Here is an 18,285-nt window from a genome sequence, read left to right as displayed (position 1 = left end):
CAACTGAGGCAGAACATGGTTTTTAAAAATCATTATTCAGATTTAATCATTAGATCTTGCTAAAATTTTTGTTTTTTTTGTCATTAAATGCAAAAAATCTAACTTCTGCTTTTTTTTAAAAAAGAATCACACAAAGGCTTGGGCACTAGTATGAAACCGCAAGCTCTAAGATATCTAAAAGCATGCACTATCTTCCGACCATTCGCTGGGCACGGAAAAAACACATACTACATTTTAGTCACTGTGTATTAAGGTATGCATCAAATACTTGCCAATCGTATTTCGTTCATTTCGGGGTTTCGGGAAGGGGAACAATCAAATAAAAAAAAAAAAGCCTAAGATCGAATGATCGCGTACACTTTTCATCATTTAACTGACAGGTAAACTGAAGGAGTTACTACGCTCCACGAATTTAGTTTAACTTAGTTACTTAGTTACTACGATCTTAGTTTAACAACGGTGTAGTGGTTACGCGCAGTCCTACTAAAGTTATTGGTGTCGGCCTAGCGTCAAGGAGCCGTAAAGGTGCTTTTGGTTTGGTTTGTTTCGAATTAAAAAAAAAAAAAAAAAAAAATGGAAGAAAAGAGTATCTAAGACAAAACCAAGACAAGTGAGTTTAGAGGAGTTCCATTTAAGTTTTTATCATTTATCAAGAATGCTTTAAGTAACAAAAAGTACTGCGCTACTTATTTTCAATGTTTTCTACCTTATATTTTAAAACTTGAAGCAGTTTAGCCACTACTGTTTTGTACACTTTACTCTCTCAAGTCTTCAAAAATACTTAAAAATAGTTCCTGATTAAAAAAAAAAATAATGCTTAGAAATAAATTTGCATTTTTAGGGGTAGTCACAAGAGACTTTCAGAGTCCGTCTTGAGTTCCTGAAATATCTGTATTAAAATCTGCACTACCACTGCTACTACTCCTACTACTGCTACTCACAAGAGCATCCCAGTGAGCGAGGAAAAGTGAGGAGTTCTTCTCGCTCGTATCGGTGAGTGAAACAGAAGAAGCATCTTTCTGAGAATTTCTTCTTCTAGTTTGTTCACAGCTTTATTTCTTTTACAGTTAAACTGACACAAGGCCAACAAATGAATGGTCAATTAGGGATACTTTTCAATGGACAATCTGTCCACTTCTTTAAAACAATCCTTTAGTTTGATGAAAGATACGTGACAATTTTTTTTTTAAAAAATGGCATGTTCAATGCACTTTGAATCAAACCTTTTGTTTGGCTTTTTCATAACATGGCTTTTCAATGTTTTACAGAGTTTCTGTTAAAATTAACCCAGCCTCAGGTAGCAAGTCTAAGCATTGAAAATAAAATGTCGAAAGTACTGAATTTTGAGTGTACATATGGTTCTGGGGCAAGGTTGGTTAAGGGTTAAGTTAGGTTAGCATCAGACTTGGCTCAATTGTGGCTGTAACTTAATTGTAATTAAATGTATTTTCATGAAGTAATTGTTATTGTATTTTATAAGGTACAGTCACAAGTAATTGTAATAATATGACTTGTAAGTGAATTACAAGTGCAAGTCATTGTAATTCAGTTGCTATTAAAATTTCAAGTAATCGTAATTCAATTACATTTACAATTGAAATTGACCCAAGTCTGCTAGATAATATTTTTAACTTTGTTCTCCATCAATCCTGAGGTTCTATAATTTAAGCAAATACATTTTTAGGCTTGATTTAGGTTGGGCAATATGTAAAATTTTTTAAAAAAACTTTGCATTCTTCCATTCACCACACTCTGTGAGTTTGTGAAAAATCGAGATATGATGTGCAAGGCTTTTCATGATTTTCTTCGTTATCTCTGCCATAAATTCATTAGTTGGCCTGACAATCTACAATTGCTCGATTGCAAAGTTCCCTGCAGTTTTCTGTATGGCTCTGTGGCTATTAGCATGAATAGAAATCAATTTGTTGACATTCCACCTGATTATGATGAAGGCTAGCTAAATCTTCCAGTATGGTGCTATCTCTATCAGTCCCATGGTTATCTGTGGTCCAGGACTGAGAGCGCACTGTTTAAATGTCCTAAGGTATTGGCATGACGCATGGATGCATGAATATATGTATCAATGCATGCATGCATGCATGCATGCATGTATGTATGTATGTATGTATGTATGTATGTATGGAAGTTTGTTTGTATGTATGTATGTATGTATGTATGTATGTATGTATGTATGTATGGAAAATTGTATGTATGGAAGTATGTATGCACGTTTGTGTGTATGCATGCATTACTTTTGCTAACATGATGCTGTCAACTGTAATTTAGGGTCATAAGTTTGTCCTTTTCCATTTGTTGTTTGATGTTTTGAGTGTTTTAGGTCACTTTTTTAAATTGTTTTACCTTTTTGTCAGTAAACATTTAAGGAGTTCATTTCTTCCAATAAAATGCTTTGTTTAATTTATATGTAAACAGAAATATTTCAAAAATATTTCTTGCTACTCAGTTTAAAGTCTTAAATTAGTTTACACCGTCCAAATTTCTAAACTTCAACTTTGTTTTTTAGATTTTAGTTTGTGAGAAATTGCTATTTGAGGCTAATGACAAACAAATCTTCCTAAGCTCTGCTGTTTTGGTGATGGATTAAAGTACCATCGTTACAACAGATGAAAAGAACATTTAAATACAGAGGTTCTCCAAATGTTTTTTGACAGAAAAAATCTGTCGGGGCGCTAGTATTTTGAGTTGATTTTGGATTGTTCAACTTGGCTTTTGATCGCATTATGCATTTGAATCTGCTGCTGCCCAGTGTTATTTTTAAATCTTGGTTAGTTGGGTTATTTCTGAAAGAAGGTTAAAAAACCCAAATGTTTTAGAATGAAATTGTTGCAGTTTTAGTTTCATACAACGAGCCCATGTTTTCATTGTTCAAACTTACAGTTACCCATCGACTTATTCAAATGCCCACAAGTTTTTTCGTTCAAAGGGAGGGAGCCAGCACACAAATTCGTTGAAAAAGTATCGCTTCTCGGCCTAATGGCTAAGATCAAGTGTAGTATCTTTTGGTGAATTTTTAGCTCAATAGATTATTTAGTTATTCTACAAAGCTTCTTCGCCACTCTTAAAGAAAATCGACGTTTGTCATCGGCTGCTCCGTAACAAGAGTACAGACTTTGACGAACTTTTTTCGTTTTGTTTTTAAACTTTTTTTGCTTTTTTTTACTTTTATTCTCCTGCAACATGGCATCCTACGCAAAAACCGTCGGAAGCAAGACTGAAAGACAGGAACGAATCATCGACCTCAACATCCACATGGACCCGAAAGAACACTTCAACCGAAGTTATCAAGAAATGCGAGCGAAAGAACTCGAACAGAAGATTGCGAAAGTTGTCGGACCGAATAAGCTGATCAGCCTCACCTACGCCAACCGAGGAAATTGGATCGCTGAACTCCGTACGAAAACCGATGCCCAGTTGCTTGCAGACTCGGAACTTACCATCTCCGGCTGCAACCGAAAAGTCACATCGAAAGTCCGAAGCGAAATCGGCTTCCTTATTACCATCAAGTGTGACCCTCTAGTTGAAGACGATGAAATACTAGAGCAAATTAAACCCTTCGCAGCTGAAGTGTACTCCATCACACACACCAGCTACCGATTCAACCCTATCCTGAAAGATGGGAGACGACTCTTCCGAATTCGTCCATCGGTAAAACTCAATGAAATACCACACCACATTGAGATCGAAGGGGTCAAAATCGCACTCTACTTTGCAGGGAAATCTTTTCTCTGTGAAAAATGTGGTGCTTCACATCCTCCACAACAAAGATGTGTCCAACAAACTCCTCAAACTTCTAATACTACACCTGAAGCGATCACCGTTGCAAAAGCTAGCAACGCTAAAAAACCTTCTGCGAAACCAACTGAGAAAGAAATCGAAATGAAGCAGACGGTAGAACAAGAAAAGTTCGTGAAAGAAATCCGAGTCCTCGTTGACGAAGAGAGTCAAAGCATCACCGCTCTTGAAACCACCAACATCGAGACGGAAAGAATGGTTCAGAAACTAATGGACCTGGATGCTGAAATCAACGAGGCAGGTAGCTCCAGAAGAAAAGAAGAGAAAGACACACGAGAAGAGGGGTGGAAAACTGTGGACGTAAAAACAATTAAAAAGGTCACGGACGATAACGAATCCCGTACCGAAAAAGCCACTGCCAAACGAATGGCGCCCCCACCGACGCCTCAGAAAAAAGACATTAAGAAAGTTCAAAGGTAAACTTCCTCCTTTTATTTTTTATTTTTTGGGAGACTTACCTTTGTTTATTTCTTCGCTATTTTGTGGTTATAAAATTGCGTGATTGTAAATCTTTAAGCACACACACTCATCTCATAAAGCGTCAAAACATTCACAAATTCATATTTCATTAAATGGCCGTTTATCTCGCTTCTTTTCTTTTTCTCCATCTTTTTCACTTCTCTTACTTTTTATTTTCTCGTTTCTGTTCTACTAGAAAATTCTCACCACGCTTTCTCATCAATTATTCATTACGAACCATCTGTGCTATGTCGCAATCATACCATGCGCACATTCCAAAATCGAATTCGAAGTTCCTTAAAAACTTTGGATTTCGAGAGCAAAATTTGTTTAAAATACTCTGTAAGAATGGAGTCAGTACGTATTTTTTCAGCAAATGTTTGTGGTCTTATTGATGTTAAAAAGCAGAAAATAATGATCCACAAACTCCAGAAAATGCGTCATGACTTCATTTTACTGCAAGAGACGCATCTAAATAACGACCAGGCGAAGGAGTTCCTAGCGAAATGGAAACACGCAGGATTTTTCTCCGCAGGTCGCAACCATTCAGGAGGCACTCTAATTTTACATCAGGGAAATAATATCAACTTTCAGCTAAAAGAAAAATTTGAGGATGCGCACGGGCGTTTTAACTATATTATCATCGAAGTTAAGTCGCAGAAATTTTTAATAATTAATGTGTACGCTACGTCCGGACAATCGCGCGATCAAGAAAACGCACGAAAACTCCTTTGGGAATGTCTCGTTGCGAAATTTAAAAATCTTAACGCTGAAAACTACGCGATAATTTTAGGGGGCGATTTTAACATGGTCTTAAACGAACTAGACAGACACCCTCAACTGACGCGTAAGAAATGCGCTTCGAGCGAAAAATTTAAAAAGCTCTTGAACCTCTTAAATGTAGAAGACCTTTGGAGAGTTTTTAACCCCCACGGACAAGAGTTTACATACAAAGCCACCAACAACATTTCGTATGCGAGACTGGACAGAATCTACACCAGCAAACATCTACGCCAGTTCACTGACATTAAGCACGAACCGATGACATTCTCTGACCATCAGAACGGAGTCGAGGTTACCATAAGCTTAAACTCACTGGACATCGGCAAGACTGTGTGGATACTGAACAGAAAACATCTCAAAAACCCGCAATACAACGAACAAGTCGTAAAACTAATCACCGACTTTAACGAAAAAACGGTAAACTCCACAAACAAGCGAGAAGAGTGGGACGAACTTAAAAACGCCTTAAAAACTCTTTCCCAAACTTTTAGCAGATCTGAGGCGAAGAGCAAACGCGTTGCTGAATTTAAACTAAAAAAGCAACTGCGAAACGCACTTAAAAAAGCGCATTGCAACACCAACATGCGTAACTTAAGCGCAGAACTGAAAATAAAATTAGAGCAATTTGAAATGAATAGAGCGCACGGTGCAGCTGTTCGTGCTAAAATCAAATGGCGCACTCTCGGCGAAAAATGCAACAACTTCTTTTTTCAGCTTGAGAAGACGAAAATTGCTAAGCAAGTCGTCACGCGCATTAAGGATAAGAACGGAATTGAAAAATCAACCACCGAGGAAATTATTAAGGAATTTGAAAGGTTTTACAAACACTTGTACAAGGAGAGCAAAAACAGCCCTGTACACCAAAAGCGTCTTTTAGATCGCGTCGAGGTGAACAGGATAAGCGACTTTCAACAGCATGCGCTAAGCGAGCCCATCACGCTAAAGGAAGTCAATTCGGCCCTCCAAGGCATGACTAACAACAAATCTCCTGGACCCGACGGCCTAACCGTCGAGTTCTACAAGACCCACTTCAACGTCTTGGGAGATGCCATCGTTTCCATGTTAAACGAGGTTGTTAGCAAAAACGAAATGACGACCTCGCAAAAAGAGGCGCTCATATCCTGCATCTACAAAAAAGGCGACAAGTGCGACATTTCTAATTGGCGACCAATCTCCCTCCTGAATACAGATTATAAGATCCTAACTAAAATAATTGCAAATAGGCTAAAACCTGTGCTGGCAACAATATTAAGCGAAGACCAAACCGCGTGCGTGCCGCACAGGACAATTTATCACAACCTAGCCTACACAAGGGATGTCATTCAAATAGCAAATGATTGCCATCTCGACGCGTCTATCATCTCAATAGATCAGGTGAAAGCGTTCGACAGAGTGGACAGAAACTTTCTGTTCGACTGTTTAGACAAATTCGGCTTTAGCGCTAAGTTCGTTAACATCATAAAAACCATCTATTACGACATTAACGCGCGCCTCAAAATAAACGGCTTCACGTCTGAAAAGTTTCAGATACTAAGAGGAGTCAGGCAAGGCTGTCCTTTATCAATGATCCTCTACGTCATACAGGCTGAGATATTCGCCTGCTACGTACGTCAGAATAATAACATCAGAGGCATTACCATAAATGGACATGAAACCAAGCTGCAGCAATACGCCGATGACACCGTCTTTTACATTACCGGCGACAAATCCATCACTGCGCTTGGCAAAGCTCTCAAACTTAACAAAAAAGCGACAGGCGCTAAACTCAACATCCCAAAGTGCCAAGGTCTGTGGCTCGGCCGCAATAGAAACGAGAGCAAACCTAACTATCTAAACTTCACGTGGGACGGCCACTCTCTTAAGAGCCTCGGAGTGGTCTTCACCAACTCGCCTCACGTTCGAAACACCCAGTGGAACGAGTGCATCGAGCAACTCGACAAAAAAATACTCCGCTGGAAGAAGCTCCATTTGTCTTTCAAAGGCAAAGCCATAGCCATTAACCAGACCATACTGAGCAACCTTTGGCACTTAGCGTTCACCATCCCGCTGCCAAGCAAGCGTAAGATCAAGCTGCTCGAAAGCAAAATTGAGAAGTTCCTATGGAACAACTCCTCCATAAAAACCAACAACTTAGTATCCAAACTTCCCATTCAGAAAGGCGGACTTAACATCGTAAACATCCGCGACAAACTCGTCTCCATCCAAGTGAGCTGGCTCTCCAAGTTCTTCAACCACGATCTCAATGGAGCTTGGAGAGACACAGCCACTTTCATCTTTGACAGATATAGAGACGCCTCCCAGGGTGAGCGCATCTTTCTCACCGCCCACTCGCACACTTCGCTCAAAACTTTGCCACCATACTACCGGCAAATGGCGAAGCACTGGGCCACCATCTATCAGAACTGCGCCATCACAAACCTAACCATCGAGGAAATTCTGAATCAGCCCATATACCATAACCCCCACATACGCCATCACAACAACGCTCTTAAAACAACACCACTCTCTAAACAGCGAAACATCCATCTCATTGCGGACGTAGCAAAAGTGTTTGTTCCTGGCTTTCTAAACTGCGAGCTCACTGGATTGACCGAAAAACATCTCAACAAAGTCATCATGTCGATCCCTCAGCAGTGGAGAGATAAAATAAACACCCAACATCAAAACTACGACCACCGCAGAGCCAAAATGCATCTCAGGATCAACGGCTCATCCGACATCTCTTTCCGCGAGCTCACGCCTAAAAACGTGTATCGTATTATATCCGCTAAGAAACATCACAGCGTTCCAACACACTACCACAAATGGAACCTTTATTTTACCGACAGCATGAGAGGCACAACTCAAAAAGAATGGGCTCGACTATTCTTAAACGTGCACAAAAACACCACCAACAACAAAGCTGACGAGGTAAAATACAAAATAATACACTTCGCTATACCTACCAACTCCATCTTTAAGAAAAGAGGACATGCCCCGGATGACCTGTGTCCGCAGTGCATGAAAGCGAAGGAAACATTAGCGCACATGATATACTCATGCGAAAAAGTTCAACCCCTCATAAAATACGCCATATCCATTCTAAACAAAATCTATACTCCGCAGCCTGCCTTCGAAAACACCTTTAAATTTTTCTTATTCTCACACGCAGAGAATGTAAATATTTTTAACCTTGGAAAAAGAATTTTAAACGAGTTGATTTATACAATATATTGTAATAGAATGAGGTCGTTCCATGACCGTTCGACTTTTACAAGACTGAAACTACTCATAGAGTTTCAGTGCAGGCTAAAAAATATTATTTATGAAGAAAAAGAATTCGCGAAACAAAATAACACACTGGACGACTTTCTCATAGAGTCTCAAAGTATCTGGGATGCAGATCTCAAACTAAATTTAGACACGAATTTAAACATCTATCTGAGCTAAAAGAAATACCCAGATACTAATTGAATTAAAAAACTTTTTCTTTTTTTTTTTTTTTTTTTTTTTTTTTTTTTTTTTTTTTTTTCGTTTTTTTTTTCGTTTTTTCGTATTTCAGTGTTTGTAGCGTCTCTCTCGTTTTTTCGTTTTTTCGCTTTTTCGATTTTTTATGTTTTTATGTCCTAAGCCATATGGCATCGTACCTCGGCGTCCGTGTGTTTTGTTTCGTGATTTAGTCCTGCGCTTGTTCAGTCTTGTGAAGTCCTATTCGTGTCCGGTCATGGAGCAGTGGACCATTATTTGTAAATAATATCCATTGTAACATTTTTCGGACACCTCTGCAAGGCATCTGCCGGAGGAGGCAATAAATACACAATACCTCAAGTGTAGTGTATTTTGATTGATAGTAAAAGTTCTTTAAAAGTTTTTGATTGAGTTTTCTTATTGAGTTTAAAAAAATTAGTTTTATTTACTTCGGTGGCTTGTTATCTGGTTCTTACATCTAGCTGTGAAGACACCCCGCGTAAGAGACTTTTTTCTTATAAACGTTCTTTCCTCCTCCGCAGAGGCGAAAAACGTAACTTTTTTCTGTAGCGAAGTCTTTGCTACAGAAACTCTTTATAAACACTTATCCAAGTGAAAAACTTAAAAGATATACAGCTCGCTGTATACTTAACTTTCTTAATTTCTTAAGCCGAATTTATTCGCAGAGTTTTCCTTCTAGGTTTCTTTTGACAAAAACCTAGAACACATTTCTTTAGCTACCCTAGCTAAATCAAAAACAACCTCATTTTTCAAAAAAAAAAAAAAAAAAAAGTAGAAAAAAATACATAGAAATGGCAGCTCAAAAAAGCCAAACAAACGAAATTCGTAAAATAAACGAAAAGAAAACTCCAAACTCAAACAAGGAGCTAGAAGGAGCGAATGGAAAATTCACAAATGCTGAAAATACCCTAACTCAGCCACATTCTACAGACCGAGTAGATAATAAAATTACTGACCCGAAACTCCTAAAGGAGGTCACAAACACAACAAAAGGCGGGTCAGCGTTTTCCTTTGCAGATGCTTTAAAGAGAAACCACCACCCCAACACAATACTCCCTACACCAACCAACCAAATTACAACAGACAAAAAGGCGATGAAAGAGGAAATTCATGCCAGAATTTTACAAACAGCAACTTACACGCCAGACCAAACACCACAGGGCATCGAGAAAAAAGTAAACGAAATACAAGCCGCTATACAAAAAGTAATTGGCCCAGGGGGTATAATATCCATCCAATATACAGGAAAGGGCCAATACACTATTGAGCTAAAATCGAAAGAACTAGTTCAACAGATTGCGATGAAAGGCCTGCACTTTCCAGGAGATCCTCAAAACGCTCCCCTCAGGCCAAGAAGAAACCCTCTGTTATTGATAACCCTAAAAACTGACGCATCAACGCTAAACCAGGAAATTTATGACGCGCTTTATAAATACGGGAAAATTGTAAATATAAATTATGGCTACTACAATAACAGTAACCAAATACGAGACGGGAGAAGACTGATCCACATGATACCGACCGTAGACGTAGACAAGATACCACCAACCGTAATGATAGACAACAGACTACATCACTTGTATTTCAGAGGGAAAACGGTACCGAAAAGACAAACAACGCAAGACACACAAAAACTACTAGAAGACCTTGTGATCTCCGACTCTGACGCAGACGAAATGTCACAAGACGAGGACGAAAAAGAAGAAACAGTGACAACACAAAAACAAAACGAGAATACACCAACAGACACACAAAACACCGAGACGAAAATGAGAAAAACAGAGACACCAAAACCAGCACCCAGGCCCCAAACAGCCAAAATACAAGAACAGAAAACAAAAACACAAACGGCACCGACATCGGAATCACAGGAAAGTACGAACGAAACAGAAACAAACACTGAACCTGCACCCACAAACAGCACCGACGTCACAGAACCACCACAAAAATCGACACCAACTCCTACACCGATGGACACAGAACTCACAATAGCGGACTCTAAAACAGAAGCCCAACAAAAACCACCGAAAAGAAAAAGTGTGACTACACCGACAAAGGAAACAAAACTAAACGACATAAAAACAAAAAGAAAACCAAATAATACACGTTTTTAAAACCAACGACCAAACAAAACAATATAAAAATGACTATAATATTAAAGACAATGAATGCTGCAGGTATGCGAAATCTCCAGAGGAGAAGGGAGATTTTGCATAACATACAGCATTCAGACCAAAATATAACACTAATACAAGAAACCCACATTACGCCAGACTTGTATAGACAAACAGCTACGCTATGCACAGGCACCATACTATTCAGCTCCGGAAAACAAAACACCGACGGAACACTCATACACATAAAAGACCCTACAATCAAACCGACAAACACCGTAAACGACGTACAAGGTAAATACCAAATCACAGACATACACATTGACAAACTAGACATTACTATGATAAACGTATACGCACCATCAGGAAACACCACACAACACCAATACAAACGAAAAGAATTCTGGGAAAACCTAAAGAACATACTATGCACGCCCAGAATTCGAGACAGACATTACATACTGGCGGGTGACTTTAACGTAACACTTTCAGACAAAGACAGACGTTCACCAGCAATACAAAAATACAGATGCATTTCACAACACGCACTACAAGACCTCATTTACACTTTAGACGTAGAAGACATTTACCGCACACTCCACCCAAACGAACAACAATACACACACTATCACAGCCAGACAAAGACGAGAACAAGAATAGACAGAATCTACACAAGCAAGACTCTAAGACAATACATCACAAATGCAGAACACCAACCCACCACACTTTCGGACCATTATAACGCACCGACAATCACCATAAACGTACAGCCCCAGCCGAGAGGAAGGGGATACTGGATACTGAACAACACCCTACTAAACGACAAGACATACATAGACCTCATGACAAAACAAATAACCACTCAAACAGAAAAACACCCAGACTTTAGACAACTACCAGAATGGTGGGAAAACACAAAAAAACAGATAAAAGAAACGACACTGAAATACGCACACAAACGACACAAACAGAACAAAACACAAGAACTGAGACTAACGAGAAAACTGAGAAACACACTGAGAAAGGAGGAACGGAAACATCTAGACAACACCATGAGCACGAACATCAGACACAAACTCGAACATATACAGAGACGAAAAGAAGAAGCCGCACGAATACGAACAAAACAGATACGAAACAAAGACGGGGAACGACCGACAAACTATTTTTGCAACTTAGAAAAACAAAGACAGGCACATCACGAAATAACGGAACTGAGAGACAAACAAGGACAATTACAGCAAGACCCCGAACAGATACTAAACGTTATGACAGACTTTTACGAATCACTGTACACCAAAGAAGAACTAAACACACAGGCACAGATAGAAATACTAACCGAAACGAAGACCCCCCGACTAACGGAAACACAAAGACAATTATGCGACGAAGACTATACAGAACAAGAAATCACAACAGCACTACTAAACATGAAAAACGAAAAGACACCAGGCACAGACGGACTGACAGCGGAGTTCTATAAAAAATTCTGGCCGCTGTTGACAAAACACTTTACAAAAATGACAAACGCAGTACTGGACCGATCGTACCTAACACAATCACAAAGAGACGCTTTAATCACATGCATTTACAAAAAAGGAGACAGAACAGATATAACAAACTGGCGACCTATCTCCCTACTGAACATAGATTACAAAATCATCACAAAGACAATCACGAACAGAATAAAAAATACATTACCACACATCATCAGCAAATACCAGACCGCATGCATCCCACACAGACAAATACACATGAACCTACTATACACCAGAGACGTCATAAAAATAGCACACACAGAAAACATGAAAAACACAGCCATCATTTCCATCGACCAAATAAAAGCCTTTGACCGAGTAGACTGGACGTATTTATTCAAAACGCTGACAAAATACAACTACGGACCCAAGACTATACGAAACATAAAAACACTATACACAAACATATCCACAAAAATAAAAACAAACGGACACATATCACGACCGTTTTACCCGACAAGAGGGGTAAGACAAGGATGCCCTCTATCCATGACACTTTACATACTACAGGCAGACATACTAATACAAAACATAACACAAAACAAACACATAAAAGGTATAAAGACAAACTACAACGAAACAAAGGTAACAGCTTACGCAGACGACACACTGTTTTACATCACGAAACTGAAATCCCTACAGAACCTAGACAAAACCCTCCACAGATTCGAAACTGCTACCGGACAAAAACTGAACAGAGACAAATGCCAAGGACTGTGGATAGGGAGAAACAAAGACAAAAAAACTGGACCGCTTGGCTTCGACTGGACAGAAAACAAAATACGCACACTAGGCCTGACTTTCCCCAATGACGGAACAGACGCAATAACAGAAAACTGGAACAGATGCACACACACATTCAAAAAACAAATACAAGACTGGAAGAGACAAAACCTGAGTATTAAGGGGAAAATCACAGTGGTGAACACCTTAATACTCAGCAAACTATGGCACACTCTACAAATACTACCGACACCAAACAAAAAACAGGTTGACAAGACCATGACACCTATATACGACTTTATATGGAACAGCGCGAAAACAAGAATCAACAAAACACAACTACATCAGACAATACGCAACGGAGGACAAAACCTGATAGACATAAACACAAAAGCACAGACACTACAAACAAAATGGACGATCAAAATACTCACACACAATACACACATGCCATGGACAGACACAGCAATACATTTTTTAAACAGATACCGGAACGCAAGACAAAACAAATACACGCTATACACAGCCACCACACCCAACGAAAAACCCCCTATACCAAAAACATACAGAGACTTAATACACAACTGGGAGACATTTACCAAAGACATAAAAGTACAAGACGACACACTTGAAGCCATACTAAACCAACCGCTATACTATAACCCCCTACTGCCAACAAAACCCACTACAGAAAACCCGCTCCCCCCCCTACCGAGACCCACAAAACACACAAAAACGCAAGACATACAAATAATAGCTGACTTATGCAACTTATCGACACCAGGACTACTCACAGCAGACAAACTAGAAATACCACACAAAACATTAACAGAAATAACAAAACGGATACCGACCATATGGATGCACAAACTGAACACGGAAACACCAATTTACACATATCGCAAATACATCCCATCCATCCACATAGAAAACAAAAACAGAAAACTGACACAGATAACGAACAAACAAATCTACAACAGAATACTGACATCAAAAATGACACCCCCCGACAGACACAAAAAATGGAACAGGAAACTCCCACCCGGACAAACGCCTATAACAAAACGAGACTGGGACAGAAAATTTCAAAAACTACAAGACAGAAACCTATATAACAAGGCCAACGAAATACAATACAAATACATACACAGAAAACTCCCATCACTCAACACTATGCACAAATGGAACAAAAACATAGACAAAACATGTAAACGATGCGACAAAAACGAAACGGAAACATTGCAACACTGGTTCTACTACTGCCCAGACACACAGAAAATATGCATACAAATCATAAACACACTAAACACCATATACCCTAACGACAAATACAGCAATACCCTAAAATTCTTTCTTATGGGTATTGCAACCGCACAAGACAGAAGTATAGGCGACACATGCATAGACACTTTTTACGAAACAATACAACACACACGAAACGCACTGATTTTCGAAAACAAAAAACTAAACGCTCCACTGCACTTTAACACGCTACTAATAAAGAGACTGAGAACAGAAATAAAGACAGAAAACAAAAATCAAAATACTTACAAAACCGCTATTAAAATTTGCGACGAAAACATCAAAAAACATTACAAAAACACAACAACACAAAACAACACAACCCTCAACAAATAATAGCCATAATATATAAAATGTAAATATGTATAAAATGTAAATAAAAAAAAAAAAAAAAAAAAAAAAAAAAAAAAAAAAAAAAAAAAAATATTATATAGAAAAAAACAAAATAAAAAATATTATATAGAAAAAAAACAAAATAAAAAAAAAAAAAAAAAAAAAAAAAATATACGATTGTAAATAAATATATCACGAAATTGTAAATATGTAGATTATACCGTCCACAGCTGCCCATGGCTGATGCGACGTAAAAGGAAATAAAAAAAAAAAAAAAAAAGATCAAGTGTAGTATCTGTTCTTATCAGTTTAATATCTGGTACGCCGGCATAGTCCGGCTCATATATTAATCTGATTTTTGGCATTTGGTCAAGGGATCGTAGGTTTACCTCGCCCTGACCGCGGGTTGCCTCGGCGTTGCACTACTGCTGAGTGCGGCCCATTAAAAAGAGAAAAAAAAAAAAACGGAACGATGCGGTTAGGGTCCAATCAAAAAACCACAATTGCGAAGATTGGGGCACGTCCGAGGCTCCCCACACAACGGGAAAGGCATACTTACCTGACGGGGAAGTAAACCTGATCAACATTGGTCTTTTTTTCTTCTCCTCAGGCTGAAGATCACAGCAGTGAATTACTTTTTAGCGACCATCAAGAAAAATCATCTCGAGAATGTCATCATACGCCGAAGCTACAAAGAAACATCAAGCCTCGCGAATGGAAAAAGTAGTCGACATCAACATATTTATGGACCCTTCTGAATCTCAAAACCGCTAATACATTGAAACTCGTGCGAAGGAAATTAATGATGAGATCCACCGAATAATTGGCAGAGGAAAGGTTTCGAGCCTTACCCATAGAAGCAAAGGCCACTGGATCATAGAGTTCTATCAGACGATCGACGCTGATGCTTTTATAAATTCAGATCTGAAAATTAGTAACCATAACAGGACCATATCGAAAAAAAGAAGAACCGAAATAGGATTTTTGATTACGTTTAAGTGTGATCCGCTAATCAACGATGAAGAGCTACTTGAAGCACTAGACCCATTCGTAGATGAAATATACACCATTACATACACAACCTACGACTTCGACAAAAGCCTTAGAGATGGCAGGAGACTTTTTCGAGTTAAACTCAAAGTACCGTTAAAAGACCTACCGCACTTCATAGAAATTGGGGGCGTGCGAATCGCGATGCACTTCGCTGGGAAATCTTTCCTGTGCGGAGTGTGCCAAAACTCGCATCCCCCAAATGTCAGATGTATCGAATCGAAGAAAAACGAACCTCAGATGAGTAAAAATATAGAATCAGCCGCCTTTAAGAAAAGCGACCAACATACGAGTAATAATATAGAATCAGTGATAGAAGAACCCGACTCATCTGAGGAAAATGATAACATCAATGAATCCACTAAATCCGAAACCCTAATCGACAGTACATTAGAACCTGAAAATATTACATTGAGCGCACCTATTAACACCGAAACAAATATCACTAAAATTGTGCCTACCATAGAGGAAATCATAGATGAGTTGGTTCATAGAACATTGACATCTGAGAATAGGGAACAAATTATTGAAGAAACAAATAAACTATCGAATTATAATTATAGATTATATCAAATAAAACTAAAAAATGCCATAACCAAAATGAAAGAGAGAAAAAGAAACGAAGAAAGAGAAAAACAAAAAGAAAAACATCAAAGCGAAATGCACAAAAAAGGGAAAAACGAAAGCTACGAAAAAACTACAAATAAAAGGAGCGGACCGCCTCCGACTCCAGCGGAAAAAAACACCAAGAGAAGTAACACTTCCTAATAAAAGAAAAATAATAACACTAAACATTTAATTTTAGTTAAACTTATTTCAATTTTTATTTTTTAAACGCTATATTGTAATTACATTATTCTCTATGTAACCAAAAGATGAAATTAAAACACGCGAACAACACTCCATATAAGGCAATAAATTCTCAATGAAATTCGAATTCTAAAAAATAAGCAAATTTGAGACGTTTTTTTGAAGTAATCAACTCTGCTCTCCCTTTGAAACTTTTAAACTTTTTCATTTCTTTTTTTTCATACTTTTTCTTTTGTTTTCTTTTTTCTGGCCTTTTTTATTTTTTATTTTATTTTTTGAGGCCACTTTTTGTTCGCGTCATGGTAGCCACGAGATTATTTTATTTTTTTATTTCTGTAAACGAAAAACTCGTGTATATCATGACTAGGGTCCGCAAGGCAACTAGCTGGAGGACCCGAAATAAAAATCATAATATCTGATCAACATGGGGCTTCTTCCAGGGTGAGGCTCTTGCATTGCACTTCGCCTGGGCTGACCCCTGCGATTACCGCTAACGTCGGTAACTCGACCGTACAATTTCTGGTAGTGGGGGCCTGCGTTCGCGCTCGCCCCCTTTAAAGATGCAAAAAAAAAAACCCTCACTCAGCCCTCTATGAGTTACTGGACGTAAACGAGTATTTGAGAAAAGGTATGTTTTATGTGTATTTATATGTTATGTATATATCCTCGAGTGAAGATTTGTCAGTGAGAAGGTAAACAAAGCCTCCTAAAAGTGTAAACACATTTTATTTCGTTCAAAAGTTCTTTGTTGTTGTTTTGTTTTTTTTCTTATAAAATCAATGAAAATCTAGTCGCAACCAGTAAGCGTGATCGAACGGCTGCAACACCAGAAATCATTCAATGAATGGCTGTAATAAAAAAACAATAATGGTAATAATTGTTGAAAGAAAAAAAAATAGTCGCAATAATAAAAATATGATAATAATAGTAAGATTGAAAATAATAACAATCGTAATAATGGTAATAAAAGATGATGATAGCAATAACAGACTAATAATAATACCAACAGCAATGATAATAACGATAATAACAATAGTAATAATCATAAAAAATAAGTAATGGCAATAACAAACTAACAGTAATGATAGTAACAACAATAGTAACAATTTCCATCCATTTTTGTATATTTCATATTGGATTCTGGTATATTTTTTGACTTGTAGTTTATGACTTGAAAACAGCTATTATTGCATGTTTTGATAAGTTGCAGCAAGTCTACAAATCAACTTCGCGTAAGTTTCCAATGCCTTAACAATAATCTTTGAACAGGTGTGTAGCTATGAAATTAGCCTTTGGTATTGTTTAGATTGCCGTTTTGGAACGATTGCAACATAGCCTGAATGTTTGGCAACACACCGCTGCTCGCGATTGTAACACCAAACAACAGCTTGTTTAACTTCTTCGTCGTTGCGAACAGCTAGCTGCAAACGACGAGGAATGATCCTGGCTCTCTGGTTATCGCGTGCAGCATTACCAGCTAGCTGTAAGATTTTCGGCGGAGAGGTTTTCAAAAACTCCAGCTAAGTAGATGGTGCGCCTAAACCGATGAGATTAGACACGACCAATAGGAAACTGAAGAAAGCCACTCTTAGCCTTAGCTTTTCCTCCTTTTCCACGTGCTAACATTTTGTTTTCTACTGAAAACAGACTGACAGACTAGAGATCTCGTGCGGCTTTTTGTTAAACAGAAAAGAGTTTTTTAACCAATAGTAAAAAAGAAATAAACAATGCTCAAATGACGTAATCTTTTAAAAACCAATAGAAGTGCGTAGAACGGAAAAGTTATCAAGTTGGAAACCACAAATCTACTTTAAATTAAATCCAGTTGCAATGCAATGAAAACAAAGAAGAAAAAACTTTCACTGCTAAGCTCGTCGAAATGATCTGACGCA

General features: G+C 38.2%; 3 pseudogenes; all 3 read left to right on the top strand.

Annotated features, from left to right (window-relative positions):
- Window positions 1–2,978: 2,978 nt before the first annotated feature.
- LOC149877395 (U2 spliceosomal RNA) lies at window positions 2,979–3,082 on the top strand (annotated as a pseudogene).
- Window positions 3,083–14,750: 11,668 nt separating this feature from the next.
- Window positions 14,751–14,981, top strand: LOC149877394 (U2 spliceosomal RNA; annotated as a pseudogene).
- A 1,828-nt stretch (window positions 14,982–16,809) lies between these two features.
- Window positions 16,810–16,947, top strand: LOC149877393 (U1 spliceosomal RNA; annotated as a pseudogene).
- Window positions 16,948–18,285: the final 1,338 nt, after the last annotated feature.

This window comes from Hydra viridissima, unplaced genomic scaffold (assembly GCF_058129835.1).
Source record: "Hydra viridissima isolate aposymbiotic clone 2 unplaced genomic scaffold, HvirCarnegie_v1 scaffold_16, whole genome shotgun sequence".
In the NCBI taxonomy this organism is placed as follows: Eukaryota; Metazoa; Cnidaria; class Hydrozoa; order Anthoathecata; family Hydridae; genus Hydra; species Hydra viridissima.
The sequence above is the reverse complement of the archived record's forward strand: the minus strand, read 5'-3'. Positions and strand labels throughout refer to the sequence as shown.